We start from the raw sequence: 16224 nt of genomic DNA on the forward strand, positions 1-16224 counted from the left end.
TAGCATATTCAAAAGCAGAGACATTACTTTGCCAACAAAGGTTCGTCTAGTCAAGGCTATGGTTTTTCCAGTGGTCATGTATGGATGTGAGAGTTGGACTGTGAAGAAGGCTGAGCGCTGAAGAATTGATGCTTTTGAACTGTGGTGTTGGAGAAGACTCTTGAGAGTCCCTTGGACTGCAAGGAGATCCAGCCAGTCCATTCTGAAGATCAACCCTGGGATTTCTTTGGAAGGAATGATGCTAAAGCTGAAACTCCAGTACTTTGGCCATCTCATGCGAAGAGTTGACTCATTGGCAAAGACTCTCATGCTGGGAGGGATTGTGGGCAAGAGGAGAAGGGGACGACAGAGGATGAGATGGCTGGATGGCATCACTGATTCGATGGACGTGAGTCTGAGTGAACTCCAGGAGTTGGTAATGGACAGGGAGGCCTGGTGTGCTGCGATTCATGGGGTCGTCAAATCGGACACGACTGAGCGACTGAACTGAACTGATAATAAGAGTGCATGAAAACTAGTATTTTGAAAATTGACACTATTTTCCTCAGGAACTTGTTTCTTTTACTCCTTGCTCGACTTGGAGATTTTTGCAGTCATAAATTTAAAAGATAGAAGTAATCTATTTTAGTGGTATTGTCAAAACAGATTTTTTAAAGATTAGGCGTGAACATATTAATAGCATAGTAACATATTTTCACTCTCGGTGGCTCATATCTAAAGTGACCCAACTCTTCATCTCAGGTTGTGTTTCTCCTGTTTCAGTTTGTCACTTAAAATGCTTCAATTTGCAGCTGAGTAACAATAAAGTTCAATTCAAAATGGTTTACACAGTAAATGTTTTTTGCCTAAGAAACAGAAATGTCAGGTTTAGGCTCAGATTTTGTTATTTAGTGATTCATTGCGGTCAGCAAGAACTCAGATTCCTTCCATCTGCCTGCTGGGTCATTATCACTGTATTAGATTTTGTCTCTAGGTTGATTTCTTCATTTTGACAAAATGGTTACAGCAATTCCAAACACCTCATCTTCACAGAGCCATGTTTAAAGGCCAGAAAAGTAAACATTCCTTTCTTGCATTTTTTTTAAATAAAGAAAAATTTCCGAGAAGTTTTCATCAGACATCACTCATACTATCCAGTGTTAAATCACACATCCATTCCTAACTCAATTCATGGTAAGAAAAATAAAACTACAATTCGTTTACTAAACCAATCATATTTCACCAAAGGCAGGGGCTACCTTCCATAAGACTCATGAATGGTGACTACTTGAACAAAATCAGTGTTTTATTGAGCAAGGAAAAAGGGGGCTGCAGAATAGTCAACCAACATTGCCTGCCCTATGTAGAGACACTCAAAAAGAATTCAACAATTTTAGCAAACTGATTTCATCTGACTTTCAAGATAACTGTTCTTTCAAAGGCTACAGATTATCAACTATGGCTGTTTCATTGTATTCAGAACAAAGTTCATGAAAATTTATGGTTAAAGAATGATAGGTGAGCTTAGAACTGCAGTTAAACCAATAATCATGATTTCAAGGAGAACAAGAAAAGATGATGTGTAATTAAACTACAGGGGTGGAATAAAGTCATTTCAGAAACTACTGTGCCTCTTTTTTCATTCCTTACTTTTCTTGACAGCTGCTATTCCTCATCTTTAACTGCTAATTATGGAACACAAGTTGTACCTTCATTGAGCAGATTACCTTGGAAGAAAGTTGGCTTCAGCATCAGCTGTTTGGATAATTTCCAGTTACTTCAATGAGACATTAGTTTAGCTGAGTAGAGAATTGGGTTTCGATTCTGACTTTACTTCTCAATGACTATGTGACTCTGGAGAGTTACTTTAACTTTCTGAATGTCAATTTTAACGTCATTGATAAAATGGAGTTGAAACTTACTGATTATAAGATAGTTGAGGAAATAAACTAACATGATGTTTCCAAGTGTCTGGCTCCTACTTAATAAAACAGTGATTGTTGTTGTTCAGTTACTAAGTTGTGTCTAACTCTTTGCAACTCCATGGACTGTAGCACGCCAGGCTCCTCTGTCCTCCATGATCTCCCAGAGTTTGCTTAAATTCATGTCCATTGAATCAGTGATACTATCTAAACATCCCATCCTCTGTCGCCCTCTTCTCCTGCCTTTAGTCTTTCTTAGCATAAAGGTCTTTTCCAATGAGTTGGCTCTTTGCATCCAGTGGCCAAAGTATTGAAGCTTCAGCATCAGTCCTTGCAATGAATGTTCAGGGTTGAATTCCTTTAGGATTGACTGGTTTGATCTCCTTGGAATCCAAGCAACTCTCAAGAGTCTTCTCTAGCACCACAATTCCAAAGCATCAGTTCTTCAGCACTCAACCTTCTTTATGGTCCAGCTCTCACATTCTTACAGGACTACTGGAAAAAACATAGCTTTGACTATATGGATCTTTGATGGCAAAGTGATGTCTCTGCTTTTTAATATGCTCTCTAGGTTTGTCATAGCTTTCCTTCCAAGGAGCGACTTTTAATTTCATGGCTGCATTCACTATCCAAAGTGATTTTGGAGCCCAAGAAATAAAATCTGTCATTGCTTCTACTTTTTCCCCTTCTTCCTATCCATGCCATGAAGTGATGGAACCAGATGCCATGATCTTAGTTTTTTGAATGTTGAGTTTTAAGCCAGCTTTTTCACTCTCTTTCATCTTCATCAAGAGGCTCTTTAGTTCCTCTTCACTTTCTGCCATTAGAGTGGTATCATCTGCATGTCTGAGGTTGTTAATGTTTCAGCAGTCTTCTGATTCCAGCTTGTGATTCATCCAGCCCAGCATTTCGCATGATGTACTCTGCATAGAAGTTAAATAAGCAGGGTGACAGTATACAGCCTTGTTGTTCACCTATCCCAATTTGGAACCAGTTGGTTGTTCCATGTCCAGTTCTAACTGTTGCTTCTTGACTCGCATACAGTTTGCTCAGGAGACATATAAGATGGCCTAGTATTCCTATCTCTTTAAGAATTTTCCAGTCTGTTGTGATCCACACAGTCAAATACTTTAGCAAAATCAATGAGCAGAAGTAGATGTTTTTCTGAAATTCCCTTGCTTTCTCCATGTATGATCCAACAAATGTTGGCAGTTTGATCCCTGGTTCCTCTGCCTTTTTTAAACCCATCTTGTACGTATGGAAGTTCTCAGTTCATGTACTGTTGAAGCCTAAGTTGAAGGATTTTGAGCATTACCTTACTAGCATGTGAAATGAGCACAACTGTGCAGTAGTTTGCATATTCTTTCTCATTGCCCTTCTTTGAGACTGGAGTGAAAACTGACCTTTCTAGTTCTGTACAGTATTTATTTGGGAATACCAGACCACCTTACATGTCTCCTAAGAAACGTATATTTTTATACATATATAAAATATGTATATTTATATGTCTGCTTAGTCACTCAGTTGTGTCGGACTCTTTACAACCCCATGGACTGTAGCCCACCAGGCTCCTTTGACCATGGAATTCTCCAGGCAAGAATACAGGAGTGGGTTGCCATGCCTTCCTCCAGGGTATCTTCCCAACCCAGGGATTGAACCCAGGTCTCCAGCATTGCAGGCAGATTCTTTACCCTCTGAGCCACTAGGGAAGCCCATATTTAAATACATTTATTTATAAATAATTTATAATTATAATATAAATTTTATATTATAAAGATAATGTAAATAATTATTATAAATTATTTTATAATATTATTTAAATAATAATGAATAATTTTTAAAATAAGAGGTACAAACTTCCAGTTTTAAAGGACATAAGGCATGGGCATAAAATGTACAGTGTGGGAAATTGCCAGGGTCCAGCCCCGGTGGATCCAGGGAATTCGAAGCGGGGATGGCGTCGGCGAGGATCAGGAAACAATTGCTTAATTAAATGTCAATTAAGGATATAAAGAGTAATAGAATAAGGATAGCTCAGTGAGGAAATTCAGTGGAGAAAAGAGGCTGAAATAAGGATAGCTCAGTAGGAAAATTCAGTGAAGAAAAGAGGCTGAATAATTCAGCCAGAAGGTAAGAGAAAGAACGACATGGGGAGACCAAGTTTCGGTGAACAAGGCCCGCACTTTATTTTCCAAAGTAGTTTTTATACCTTAAATTATGCATAGAGGATAATGGGGGAAGGGGTAGAGTCCTGCAGTAAGCCAGGCTTTCTTCCTGCAAACTTATCATATGCAAAAGCTTAGGTGATTTGCATCATCTTCTGGCCCGGAGGCCTGTTAACATTTTAAGAAACTTATTTTTCTCTAAAGGTGATTATTCTAAAGTCAGGCGCCAGCCTCCAAAAAGCATTAGATAAAGTTGCATTCCTACAGAGCAAAGGTGTGGTGGACTATAACAAGAAAAAGAATTAACTCAAGGGTCCCAGGTTACAAACATTAAAGCTACTACTTACAGCAATTATATTAATCAATACACTGCCAGGGACACAGCAGGTAAGGGATATGGAAACTTAGCAGCAAACATTGGCCCAACAAGTGAAAATCCCTTCACCAATATAATTTCTAATCAATCTTTTAACTACTCAAAAGAATCTGTGTTTAGACAGTTTAGAACATCTCCTGCCTCTCACAGTTGGGAGGCTCTGAACAATCACATGTGGCTAGAAAAACCTATTCAGGCAGGCTAGAGGATTTCCAAAGGAGTTTGTAGGTTGAAACACTGTCACACCCAGGAATTATTAACTGGAGCTGTAAGCTAACTCTTTTTTCAGAGAGGTAGTGGGGGACAGTCCCCCGTAAAGTCAGAGGTGTAGGTGAAAGCACAAAGCAGAAAGTTGGCAGACTCTGGTTTTGGGGGTAGATGGGGGACTCCTGAGGCTCGATCCCGCCTTTGCATATGGGCGGAGTTCCTCACGCTGGCTCCCGGCAGTGATAGAATTCCAGTTGAGCTATTCCAGATCCTGAAAGATGATGCTGTGGAAAGTGCTGCACTCGATATGCAATATGCACTCAATATGCAATATGCCAGCTCCCGGCAGGAAATATTGGCAATAACTATTTAATATCTTCAGTGACACTGTAACTAGACTTATTTTGGTGATCACTTTGAAATGCTTCCCTGGTGGCTCAGACGGTAGAGTGTCTGCCTGCAATGCAGGCGACCTGGGTTCGATCCCTGGCTTGGGAAAATCCCCTGAAGAAGGAAATGACAACCCACTCCTGTATTCTTGCCTGGAAAATCCCATGGACAGAGGAGCCTTGTAGGCTACAGTCCATGGGGTCGCAAAGAGTCGGACATGACTGAGTGACTTCACTTCACTTCACTTGAAATGTGAAGTGAATAGACATACCGAATCATTATATTGTGTATTAAGAACTAACATAATGTTGTAAGTCAATTATATTTCAAAAGCAAACATAGAAAAAGATTTGTGGTTACCAGAGGCAGGGGTGGGAGAAAGGGGAATTGAATGAAGGCAGTCAAAGGTACAAACTTCCAGATACAAGATAAATAAGTACTAAGGTTGGTGCCTGCAGCCATGAAATTAAAAGATGCTTACTCCTTAGAAGGAAAGTTATGGCCGACCTAGATAACATATTGAAAAGCAGAGACATTACTTTGCCAACAAAGGTTCGTCTAGTCAAGGCTATGGTTTTTCCAGTGGTCATGTATGGATGTGAGAGTTGGACTGTGAAGAAAGCTGAGCCCTGAAGAATTGATGCTTTTGAACTGTGGTATTGGAGAAGACTCTTGAGAGTCCCTTGGACTGCAAGGAGATCCAACCAGTCCATTCTGAAGGAGATCAGCCCTGGGATTTCTTTGGAAGGAATGATGCTAAAGCTGAAACTTGAATACTTTGGCCACCTGATGCGAAGAGTTGACTCATTGGAAAAGACTCTGATGCTGGGAGGGATTGGGGGCAGGAGGAGAAGGGGACGACAGAGGACGAGATGGCTGGATGGCATCACTGACTTGATGGACGTGAGTCTGAGTGAACTCCGGGAGTTAGTGATGGACAGGGAGGCCTGGCGCACTGCGATTCATGGGGTCGCGAAGAGTCAGACACAACTGAGCGACTAAACTGAAACTAAAGGTTATAATTTATAACATAAATAGGTTAACATTGCTAAATGTCATATATGAAAATTGCTAAGAGAATAAGCCCTAGTTCTCATCACAATACATTTTTTTTCTATTTTTCTATTTTACTCTATTTTGTACCTCTATGGGATGATGGATGTTCACTAAACTTATGTATAAACTTATGTATAAAATTATGTATATCACTTCATGATATACATAAATCAAATTAGTATTCTGTATGCCTTAACTTCGGAGAAGGCAATGGCACCCCACTCCAGTACTCTTGCCTGGAAAACCCCATGGATGAAGGAGCCTGGTAGGCTGAAGTCCATGGGATCACTGAGGGTCAGACACGACTGAGCGACTTCACTTTTACTTTTCACTTTCATGCATTGGAGAAGGAAATGGCAACCCACTCCAGTGTTCTTGCCTAGAGAATCCCAGGGACGGGGGAGCCTGGTGGATTGCCGTCTATGGGGTCACACAGAGTCGGACACGACTGCAGTGACTTAGCAGTTAGCAGTTAGCATACCTTAACTTTTACTGTATGTCAGTTATATTTCAATAAAACTGGAAAAATAAGAAACCACTATGCAGTGTCACCTCATGGCTGTTAGAATGGCTGTGAGTGCTAAGTCACTTCAGTTGTGTCTGACTCTGTGCAACCTATGGACTGTAGCCCCCCAGGCTTCTCTGTCCATGGGATTCTCCAGGCAAGAATTCTGGAGTGGGTTGCCATGCCCTTCTCCAGTTAAAATGGCCATCACCAAATGTGTGAATGTGGAGAAAATGGAACCCGGTACACTGTCGATGAGAATGTAAATTGATATAGCTCATATATAAAACAGTATTGAGGATCCTCAAGACATTAAAAATAGAACTACTGTATGCCAGCAATTCTACTAATGAGAATATATCCAAAGAAAATGAAAATACTAGCTCAAAAAGTTATCTGCTGCCCCATATTCATGGCAGCATTATTTACAATAACCAAGATAGATAAGCAACCTAATTCATCATTGGATGAATTGATAAAGAAGCCATGATACATATAGATACTATACACATATACTATGAAATATTATTCATCCATGAAAATGAGGAAATCCTATCATTTGCAACAACATGGATAGATGGTAAAGGTATTATACTGAGTGAAATAAGTCAGACAAAAATAGTGCATGATCTCATCTATGTGTGGAATCTTTTTTAAAAAGAACAAGCAAACTCATAGAAAAAGAAACCAGAATTATGGGTACCTTAGGTAGAGGTTCAAGGGAGAGAAAGTGTAGGAAGGTGGCAGAAAGGTATAAACTTCCAGTTATAAATAAATATTGTGGATATAATGTATAACATGATGACTATAGTTAACACTTCTATGTGATATATAGAAAAGTTAAGAGTATATTCTATGAGTTTTCATCAAAAAAATAAAATTTTTCCTTTCTTTTTTTTCTTTTCTTTGTATTGTATGTTTATGAGAAAATGGATATTTGCTGAATATATTTCACAATATATGTAAATCAAACCATGATTCTGTATGTCTAAAACTTAAATAGTGATCAATAAAACTGGAGAAAAGTAGAATCATTATAAGAAATGGCAGAAGGTAGCCTTAATAATGGTCCTCAGACTTGAAAGGTTTTTGCCAAAAACAGTAACAAACGATCTAGTATTTTTCTTGGGTTCAGAAAAAGAAAACTCCCCTTTTGAGGAGAGTTTAGTGTTAGCAAAGAAGCTCAGTGTTAGCAAATAAACCCGTTACATTTCCTTATGACCCTTTGTACAACATATTCTGATGTCATCGGTAGTTTTCTTGGTCTGTACATTAACTGATGTTTATTGGCCTTCTCAATGTAAGAATTTCACAATGAAAAGATGATTTATAATTTGCTTCCCTCTTCATACTGTATTATGAAATACAAAGATAATGATAAGGAACATGCATATGTGAGCTCCATGCTGAAAGTTTGCATTTTCTTAGCCAGGAAGACCCCTGTTAAAGGCCATTTCTAGGACTAAAAAGAGAATTCAGGCTGAGACCTCCCCTAGGATATCTCTCTTAATTTATGACAGGATTGACTGAGCCACACCCCAACATGGCACTTGAGAAAACTTTTAATCATTTTAATCAGGATCAATTATACAGTGGAAGTGGGGAATAGATTTAAGGGACTAGATCTGATAGAGTACATGATGAACTGTGGACAGAAGTTTGTGACATTATACAGGAGACAGGGATCAAGACCATTCCCCAAAAAAAGAAGTGCAAAAAAGCAAAATGGCTCTCTGAGAGGCCTTAAAAATAGCTGTGAAAAGAAGAGAAGTGAAAAGAAAAGGAGAAAATGAAAGATATACCCATTGGAATGCAGAGTTCCAAAGAATAGCAAGGAGAGATAAGAAAGCCTTCCTCAGTGATCAGTGCAAAGAAATAGAGGAAAACAATAGAATGGAAAAGACTAGAGATCTCTTCAAGAAAATTAGAGATACCAAGGGAACATTTCATGCAAAGATGAGCTCAATAAAGGACAGAAATGGTATGGACCTAACAGAAGCAGGAGATATTAAGAAGAGGTGGCAAGAATACACAGAAGAACTGTACAAAAAAGATCTTCACAACCCAGATGATCACGATGGTGTGATCACACACCTACAGCCAGACACCGTGGAATGTGAAGTCAAGTGGGCCCTAGGAAGCATCACTACAAAGAAAGCTAGTGGAGGTGATGGAATTCCAGCCGAGCTATTTCAAATCCTGAAAAATGATGCTGAGAAAGTGCTGCACTCAATATGCCAGCAAATTTGGAAAACTGGAAAAGGTCAGTTTTCATTGCAACCCTAAAGAAAGGCAATGCCAAAGAATGTTCCAACTACTGCACAATTGCACTCATCTCACATGCCAGTAAAGTGATACTCAAAATTCTCCAAGCCAGGCTTCAACAATACATGAACCATGAACTTCCAGATATTCAAGCTGGTTTTAGAAAGGGCAGAGGAACCAGAGATCAAATTGCCAACATCCGCTGGATCATTGCAAAAGCATTAAGTGAAGTCGCTCAGTCGTGTCTGACTCTGCTACCCCATGGAGTATAGTCCACCAGGCTCCTCTGTGCATGGGATTTTCCAGGCAAGAATACTGGAGTGGGTTGCCATTTCCTTCTCCAGGGTATCTTCCCAACCCAATGATCAAATCCAGGTCTCCTGCATTGCAGGCAGATGCTTTAACCTCTGAGCCACCAGGGAACCCCTGGGAAAAAGCAAGAGAGTTACAGAAAAACATCTACTTCTGCTTTATTGATTATGCCAAAACCTTTGACTCTGTGGATCATCACGAACTGTGGAAAATTCTGAAAGAGATGGGAATACCAGACCACCTGACCTGCCTCTTGAGAAACCTGTATGCAGGTCAAGAAACAACAGTTAGAACTGGACATGGAACAACAGACTAATTCCAAGTAGCAAAAGGAGTACGTCAAGGCTGTATATTGTCAACCTGCTTATTTAACTTATATGCAAAGTACATCATGAGAAATGTTGGGCGGGAGGAAGCACAAGCTGAAATCAAGATTGCTGGGAGAAATATCAATAACCTCAGATATGCAGATGACACCACCCTTATGGCAGAAAGTGAAGAGGAACTAAAAAGCCTCTTGATGAAAGTGAAAGAGGAGAGTGAAAAAGTTGGCTTAAAGCTCAACATTCAGAAAACTAAGATCATGGCATCTGGCCCCATCACTTCATGGCAAATAGATGGGCAACAGTGGAAACAGTGTCAGACTTTATTTTTGGGGGCTCCAAAATCACTGCAGATGGTGACTGCAGCCGTGAAATTAAAAGACGCTTACTCCTTGGAAGGAAAGTTATGACCAAACAAGATAGCATATTCAAAAGCAGAGATATTACTTTGCCAACAAAGTTCCATCTAGTCAAGGCTATGGTTTTTCCAGTGGTCATGTATGGATGTGAGAGTTGGACTGTGAAGAAAGCTGAGCACCAAAGAATTGATGCTTTTGAACTGTGGTATTGGAGAAGACTCTTGAGAGTCCCTTGGACTGCAAGGAGATCCAACCAGCCTATCCTAAAGGGGATCAGTCCTGAGTGTTCATTGGAGGAACTGATGTTGAATCTGAAACTCCAATACTTTGGCCACCTGATGTGAAGAGCTGACTCATTTGAAAAGACCCTGATTCTGGGAAACATTGAAGGTGGGTGAGAAGGTGATGACAGAGAATGAGATGGTTGGATGGCATCATCGATTCAATGGACATGAGTTTGGGTAAACTACGGGAGTTGTTGATAGACAGGGAGACCTCGCATGCTGTAGTCCATGGGGTCACAAACAGTCAGACACTACTGAGCAACTGAACCGAACTGAACTGATAAAGAGAAAGAGTCATATTGGGAGAGAATAAAAAGGAATGCTTCCTCTTCATCTCCTTAGAGGCATACAAGTTATCAAGACTGTCACAGCCCTCAGTGATTGGAAGGAGAAAGCAGGCTCTGGTCAAAGGTGGCTGCATAAACTAATAAAGTGCATAAAATAATAGCCCGTATTTTACCAAAAGTGTATCGCATATTACTGCTTCTAGTCTTGTCAATAAAACCTCAGAAAATAGACTCTATTCTCACTTTATTACAGATGAGAAAGGCAAAACTCAAAATGGCTAAGTAACTTGCTCAAAGTCACAGCCAGAAAGAATTTAAGCTGAGATTCAAGACCATGTTTGTCTTCTTAACTGCACTATATAGCTCCCCGGATTCAAAAGAACTCTAATTAGAACTCTGCCAGGAAAGCTGCTAGAACAGGATGCAGGCTGCCGAGGTCAGCATGCACCAGCTCTAAGCACATGGTTACCTTGACTTCCAACAGCAAAAGCAGAGATTCAAAAGCAAGTGTTAAGCTACTCCTCATCTGAGGTGCCTGCAAAATTCACACCCTGGGTAAGCAGGTCAGAGTGAAGAATTAAAGCCCCTAAGACTAGGATCATAGATAAGAGGTCAGCATTAAGCAGCCTATTGTGGGGTGCAAGATGCAGGCTGACACAAGGCTTAAGCCAACTCTGAAAAAACAGGAGTAGAATTGAGTTTAGACCTGTTTGGATCAGCATCACAGACTCTTTTAAAAAAGTAGAGGGTACCCACTGAGAAGTAACATTCATCAGGGTTGACTCATTATCCCAAGAACAGGGTCTTTCTATCCTCTGCTGTCACTTTAAATTGCTATTATATGTGGGTGAATACAGCTAAGTCCATGTGTTCAGCTATCAAAGCAAGGTTCTCAGTATGCCCTTTAAAGAAGACTTGGTCTTCTGCAGAACCGTCTTAGTTCTAATAGAACAAATGTAACCATAAAAGAGATGACATTTATAATAATCCTTACCATTTGGGTAAAAGTACAAATAATGCAAACCCCATTGTAAGAGCACCAACTTTCTTGCCCCATAATTGCAACTACAATCTATTCCTTAGTCTTCCTATATTTTCAGTTCAGAGCTCTGGACATACTGTTGCCATCTTCTCTGCCATTAGGACTTCATTTACACCCTAAATGCTTTCAACTTGAGAGAACGCTGAACTGTATGTTTGCTAAGTACATTGACTTCATTTGAGGCATTAACAAGAATATGTTTTTATCCAAAGATGCACACCTGGAAGAACAAAGTTTTGTTTCTCATCTGAACAAAGAAGTCCAGTGAAAATGACTTATTTTTGCTTTTTGGGTTGTAAAACCTAACATTACCCTTCTATCTTAAAGTGAATGTTACTTTGAAGCCAGAGCCATTGCAGTTTAGGGTGGAGTTTAGATGGATAGCTTATCTCTGTTATCTCACTGTGCCCACATCAGGACAAGGAAGCAATAAACCCAGAAACTTATTTGTCAAACATGAGCTGATTGGATTTATTATTGAAAATAGTCGTAATGCTTTAGTCTTAAAGATTGTATATTTCACATTTCCATCACATATACTGCTTTATGTGATTTTACAAAGGTAAATTGGCTCAACAAATGAATATATGAGTTCTCAAACAACTATAAAGCACTGTACGCAGTATTGTAAAGGACCCATTATTCAATCTCACATTCCTGGAAAAAATTGCCAATAACTATAAAAGTTAAAATTACATATCCCCTGATTAGCAATTGAATTTCTAGGAATTCATACTACAGATGTATTTGTGCTATGTAAAATAGCATGTGTAAGATGATTCATGCAGCAGAATTTATACTGTCTAAAGATTAATGCTATTGATCATCAGCAAGTATTGGTTAAACAAATTAAACAACAGACAAGCCATGAAAGCAACCTAATTGTCCATCAATAGATGACAAAGAAAATGGGGTATATATATATATATATGATACAATATTATTCAGCCATTTTTTAAAAAGGGACTTCCCTAATGGTCCAGTGGTTAAGACTCTGAGCTTCCACTTCAAGGGGCACAGGCTTGATTCCTGGTTGGGAAAGTAAGATCCCACATGCTTTGTGGCATGGTCAAATAAATTAATAAAATTATGCTTAAAAAATGAATGAAATCTTGATATTTGTGGCAACAGCAACATGGGTGAACCTAGAGGGCGTTATACTAAGTAAAATGAGTCAGAGAAAGATGAATTCCATATCATCTCACTTATATGTTGAATTAAAAACAAAACCAAGCGCATAGATACAGAGAGCAGGTTGATAGTTGCCAGAGGCACAGTTGAGGGTGGGCAAAATGGATGAAGTGGGTTAAAAAGTACAAACTTCCAGTTATAAAATAAATGTCAGGACTTCCTTGGCTGTCCAGTGGTTAAGACCCCATGCTTCCACTGAAGGGGAATCATGGTTCAATCACCAGGTTCAATCCCTGGTCAGGGAACTAAGATCCAGCATGACACACAGCACAGCCAAATAAAAAAATAATAATAATAAATAAGTCATGAGAATGTAATGTTCCTTGTGTGGCTACAGTTAGTAATACTGTAATGGATGTGTTACAGTTGCTAAGAAAGTAGATCATAAGAGCTCTCATCACACAAAAAAAGACCTTTGTAACTATGGTGTGTGCTTAGTCGCTCAGTTATGTCCAACTCTTTGCGACTCCATGGGCTGTAGCCTGCGAGGCTCCACTGTCCATGGGGATTCTCCAGGCAAGAATACTAGCATGGATTGCCATAGCCTCCACCAGGGTTCTTCCCAACTCAGGGATTAAACCCAGGTCTCCCGCATTGCAGGATTCTTTACTGTCTGAACCACCAGGGAAGCCCTGTAACTATGGTGTTGGATGCTAACTTATTGTGGTAATCATTCCACAAATTATACAAATATCAAAACATCATGTTGTACACCTGAAACTAATATAAAGTTATATATCAATTATATTTCAACTAAAAAAGAAAACAAATTAGGTTATAGCTTTTCCTTAGACTATGAAAAAAGAATAATGGTGTTGCTCTTTCTGTACTGACTAGCAACTTTGCCAAGATACAATGTCAAATGAAAAAAGAAAGATGAAGAACGTCATTATCAGTGTTATATACAGTATATTTGAAAAGATGTGAAAGAAACTGATAACAATGGTTGTCTTTTGGAAGAAAACTGGACCTATCTAAATGCCTCAAATTTGACTATTAGGTTTTTACATTGATCCTAAGAAATAATGGCCACGTGGCTGAGATCATAGGCCTCATTATGCAGTGAAGAGTTACCCTTCTAGTTCTTAGAGCTCCTCATATGTGTCTCTTCCCTTGGGTGGATTCTTGGCTTTTCTTGTTGCACAGACCCCAAACACCATTCTTCACTTCCACCCCAAGTGAAAAAACTGAAGAAATTGAGACTGACTCCTGCCTCCAAGCCAAAGGAAACATCTGCTTTTCTGAACTTGCCTAAGGAAGGAAAAGAACAGCAAGAAGCAATTGAACATACTGATGAAGAAAATAAAACAGACCTGATGAACAAGCCGGTGAGGAGATTTTCAAAGCAGAACAGAAATATAACAACTTCTCCCAAACATTTTTTCAGAAGAGGTCAAAATTGATTGCCAAAATACAAAATTTTAGGGTGACAACATTTGTTAACCGTCCACAAGTATCTGTACTGTTTGGGGGGGAGGACAAAGAGATACTGCGTTATTTGACAAGAGCTGAAGTGACAGAATTTGAAGATATTAAATCAGGTTATGGAATAGATTTTTATTTTGATGAAAACGCTTACCTTGAAAATAAAGTTCTATTCAAAGAATTTCATCTGAATGAGTGTGGTGATCCATCTTCAAAGTCCACTGAAACCAAACAGCAATCCAGAAAGAATCTGATGAAATGTTCAAGTCAAACACAGAAAAAAGCCAGCAGGAAGAGACAGCATGAGAAACCAGGGAGTTTCTTCACCTGGTTTACTGTTCATTCTGATGTAGGTGCAGATGAGTTAGGAGAGGTCACCAAAGATGATATTTGGCCAATCTCCATTACAGTAATACTTGATTCCTGACAAGGATGATGAGAAACGGAAAGGAGAAGAAAAAGGAGATGATAACGAAGAGGAAGGATTGGAAGATATTGTTGAAGTGGATGAGGATAAACATGAAGATGAAGATGATGGTGAGTGGGAGGAAGGAAAGGAAGTGGAAGGAGAAGACAAATGGAATTCCAGTAGTAGTAGTCACTCAGTCATGTCCAACTCCTTGTGACCCCACAGATTGCAGCCCACCAGGTTCCTCTGTCCATGGAGTTCTCCAGGCAAGAATACTAGAGTGGATTGCCATTCCCTTCTCCAGGGGATCTTCTGACCCAGAGGTCGAACCCAGGTCTCCTGCACTGCAAGCAGATTCTTTAATGACTGAGCTGCAAGGAAGCCCTTCCTTATTTAATTTTCTTCAGTCTGTGGAAGCAAGTTGCAACCTTTTTTTTTTTCCTCCTCTTGTGCTTGGTTGTTCTGTTTTTAAGGTCTCTTTTCTCCTTTATACCATGGTCCACAACTTATTTTGGGGAGTAGATACCTTGAGCAGAACTCAGTTGAAAGAAACTTTTTACCCTCTTTCTGTTCCAAATTCATTTTAATCCCTTCCAGTCTCAATAAAAACTTTATGTGATCAACACCACCATGTTCTGTGATAAAACAGAAAAATCTTCTGCTCCCTCAGTTCTGTTGGAAGCTGGAGAGTGCTAGCTCCTATATAGTAGTGTACAGAGTTCTAGCTTTTTTACTCCTTTCTCTGAATATTGGACTCAGAGATTATACTGTGTATCTATGTGAATATGGGCAGTTAGCATTTACCGACATGTATCTGTCTATTTTTCTTTTGCTTAAAACAAAAAATATTTTTTAAATGGGGTTATAGAGGTCAGCAAAGTATGATTTTGAAATGATTGGGTGAGTTAAGTAGACATTTTCATTACATGGTTCTTCTCTGGCATGTTTAATTATAAGGTTTAATGGACATCTTTGCAGTGTAAGATAACACTTTTTAAATAAAATTTTATCTTAATGAAAAAAATATAAAAATATCCACCTTTCTAGGGAAAAGTAATAAATGTTTTATTTCTATTCATGTCTCTTTTATATAAATATTTTACATGTGGGAAATGCCAAGTTATTTTCCAATATTCCAGCCAATTAGCAATTATCCAAGACTTTGAGTGGCTTCCAGGTCCTTTCCATCTTGGGCTGAATCCAGGTGATGTCTAAAAGAAATCATTCTTTCTTACTTGCATGTATATCTTGTCAATTTTTCCAGGAACAATATTTTGTAAAATTAGTGTAAGTGTGGGAATTTTCTGGCTGTCCAGTGGTTAAAACTCTGTGCTTTTACTGCTGAGGGTCCAGGTCCAATCCCTGGCTGAGGAACAAAGATCCTGTAAGCCATGTAGCATAGACAAAAAAAAGAAAGAAAAATCAATGTAAATGCATGTCTTTAAATAAATATTAAAAGGTGATGGAAAATAGATTCCCTGAGAGAAAACAAGACTGAGAATAAGAAGAGTGAGCAAAAGAACAAAAGTCAAAGGAAAAAAAGAGAGAAATCAAGGATTAAGTTAGTTAAGGCTTGAAGTAAGAAGGGTTACATGTATGCAGTGAGAAATTAAAAGTCATTTTTTTTTTTAATCTTAAGAAACTTAGTGTCATTCTGAGGGTGATTTGGGATCCAGCAGCTGCAGAGAAAAGATCAAAAGGACAAGAATCTCTTAACATTTTATCCC

The 16224-nt window shown here is 39.0% G+C and overlaps 1 non-coding gene and 1 pseudogene across 1 annotated transcript; both read left to right on the forward strand.

The window, feature by feature from the left end:
* Positions 1 to 3782: 3782 nt before the first annotated feature.
* On the forward strand, positions 3783 to 15060 carry LOC109558532 (protein SET-like; annotated as a pseudogene).
* TRNAC-GCA (transfer RNA cysteine (anticodon GCA)) lies at positions 5076 to 5147 on the forward strand. Its single transcript has one exon. It is a non-coding gene; the product is annotated as a tRNA-Cys (tRNA).
* Positions 15061 to 16224: the final 1164 nt, after the last annotated feature.

Source organism: Bos indicus, chromosome 5 (genome assembly GCF_029378745.1).
Source record: "Bos indicus isolate NIAB-ARS_2022 breed Sahiwal x Tharparkar chromosome 5, NIAB-ARS_B.indTharparkar_mat_pri_1.0, whole genome shotgun sequence".
Lineage (NCBI taxonomy): Eukaryota > Metazoa > Chordata > Mammalia > Artiodactyla > Bovidae > Bos > Bos indicus.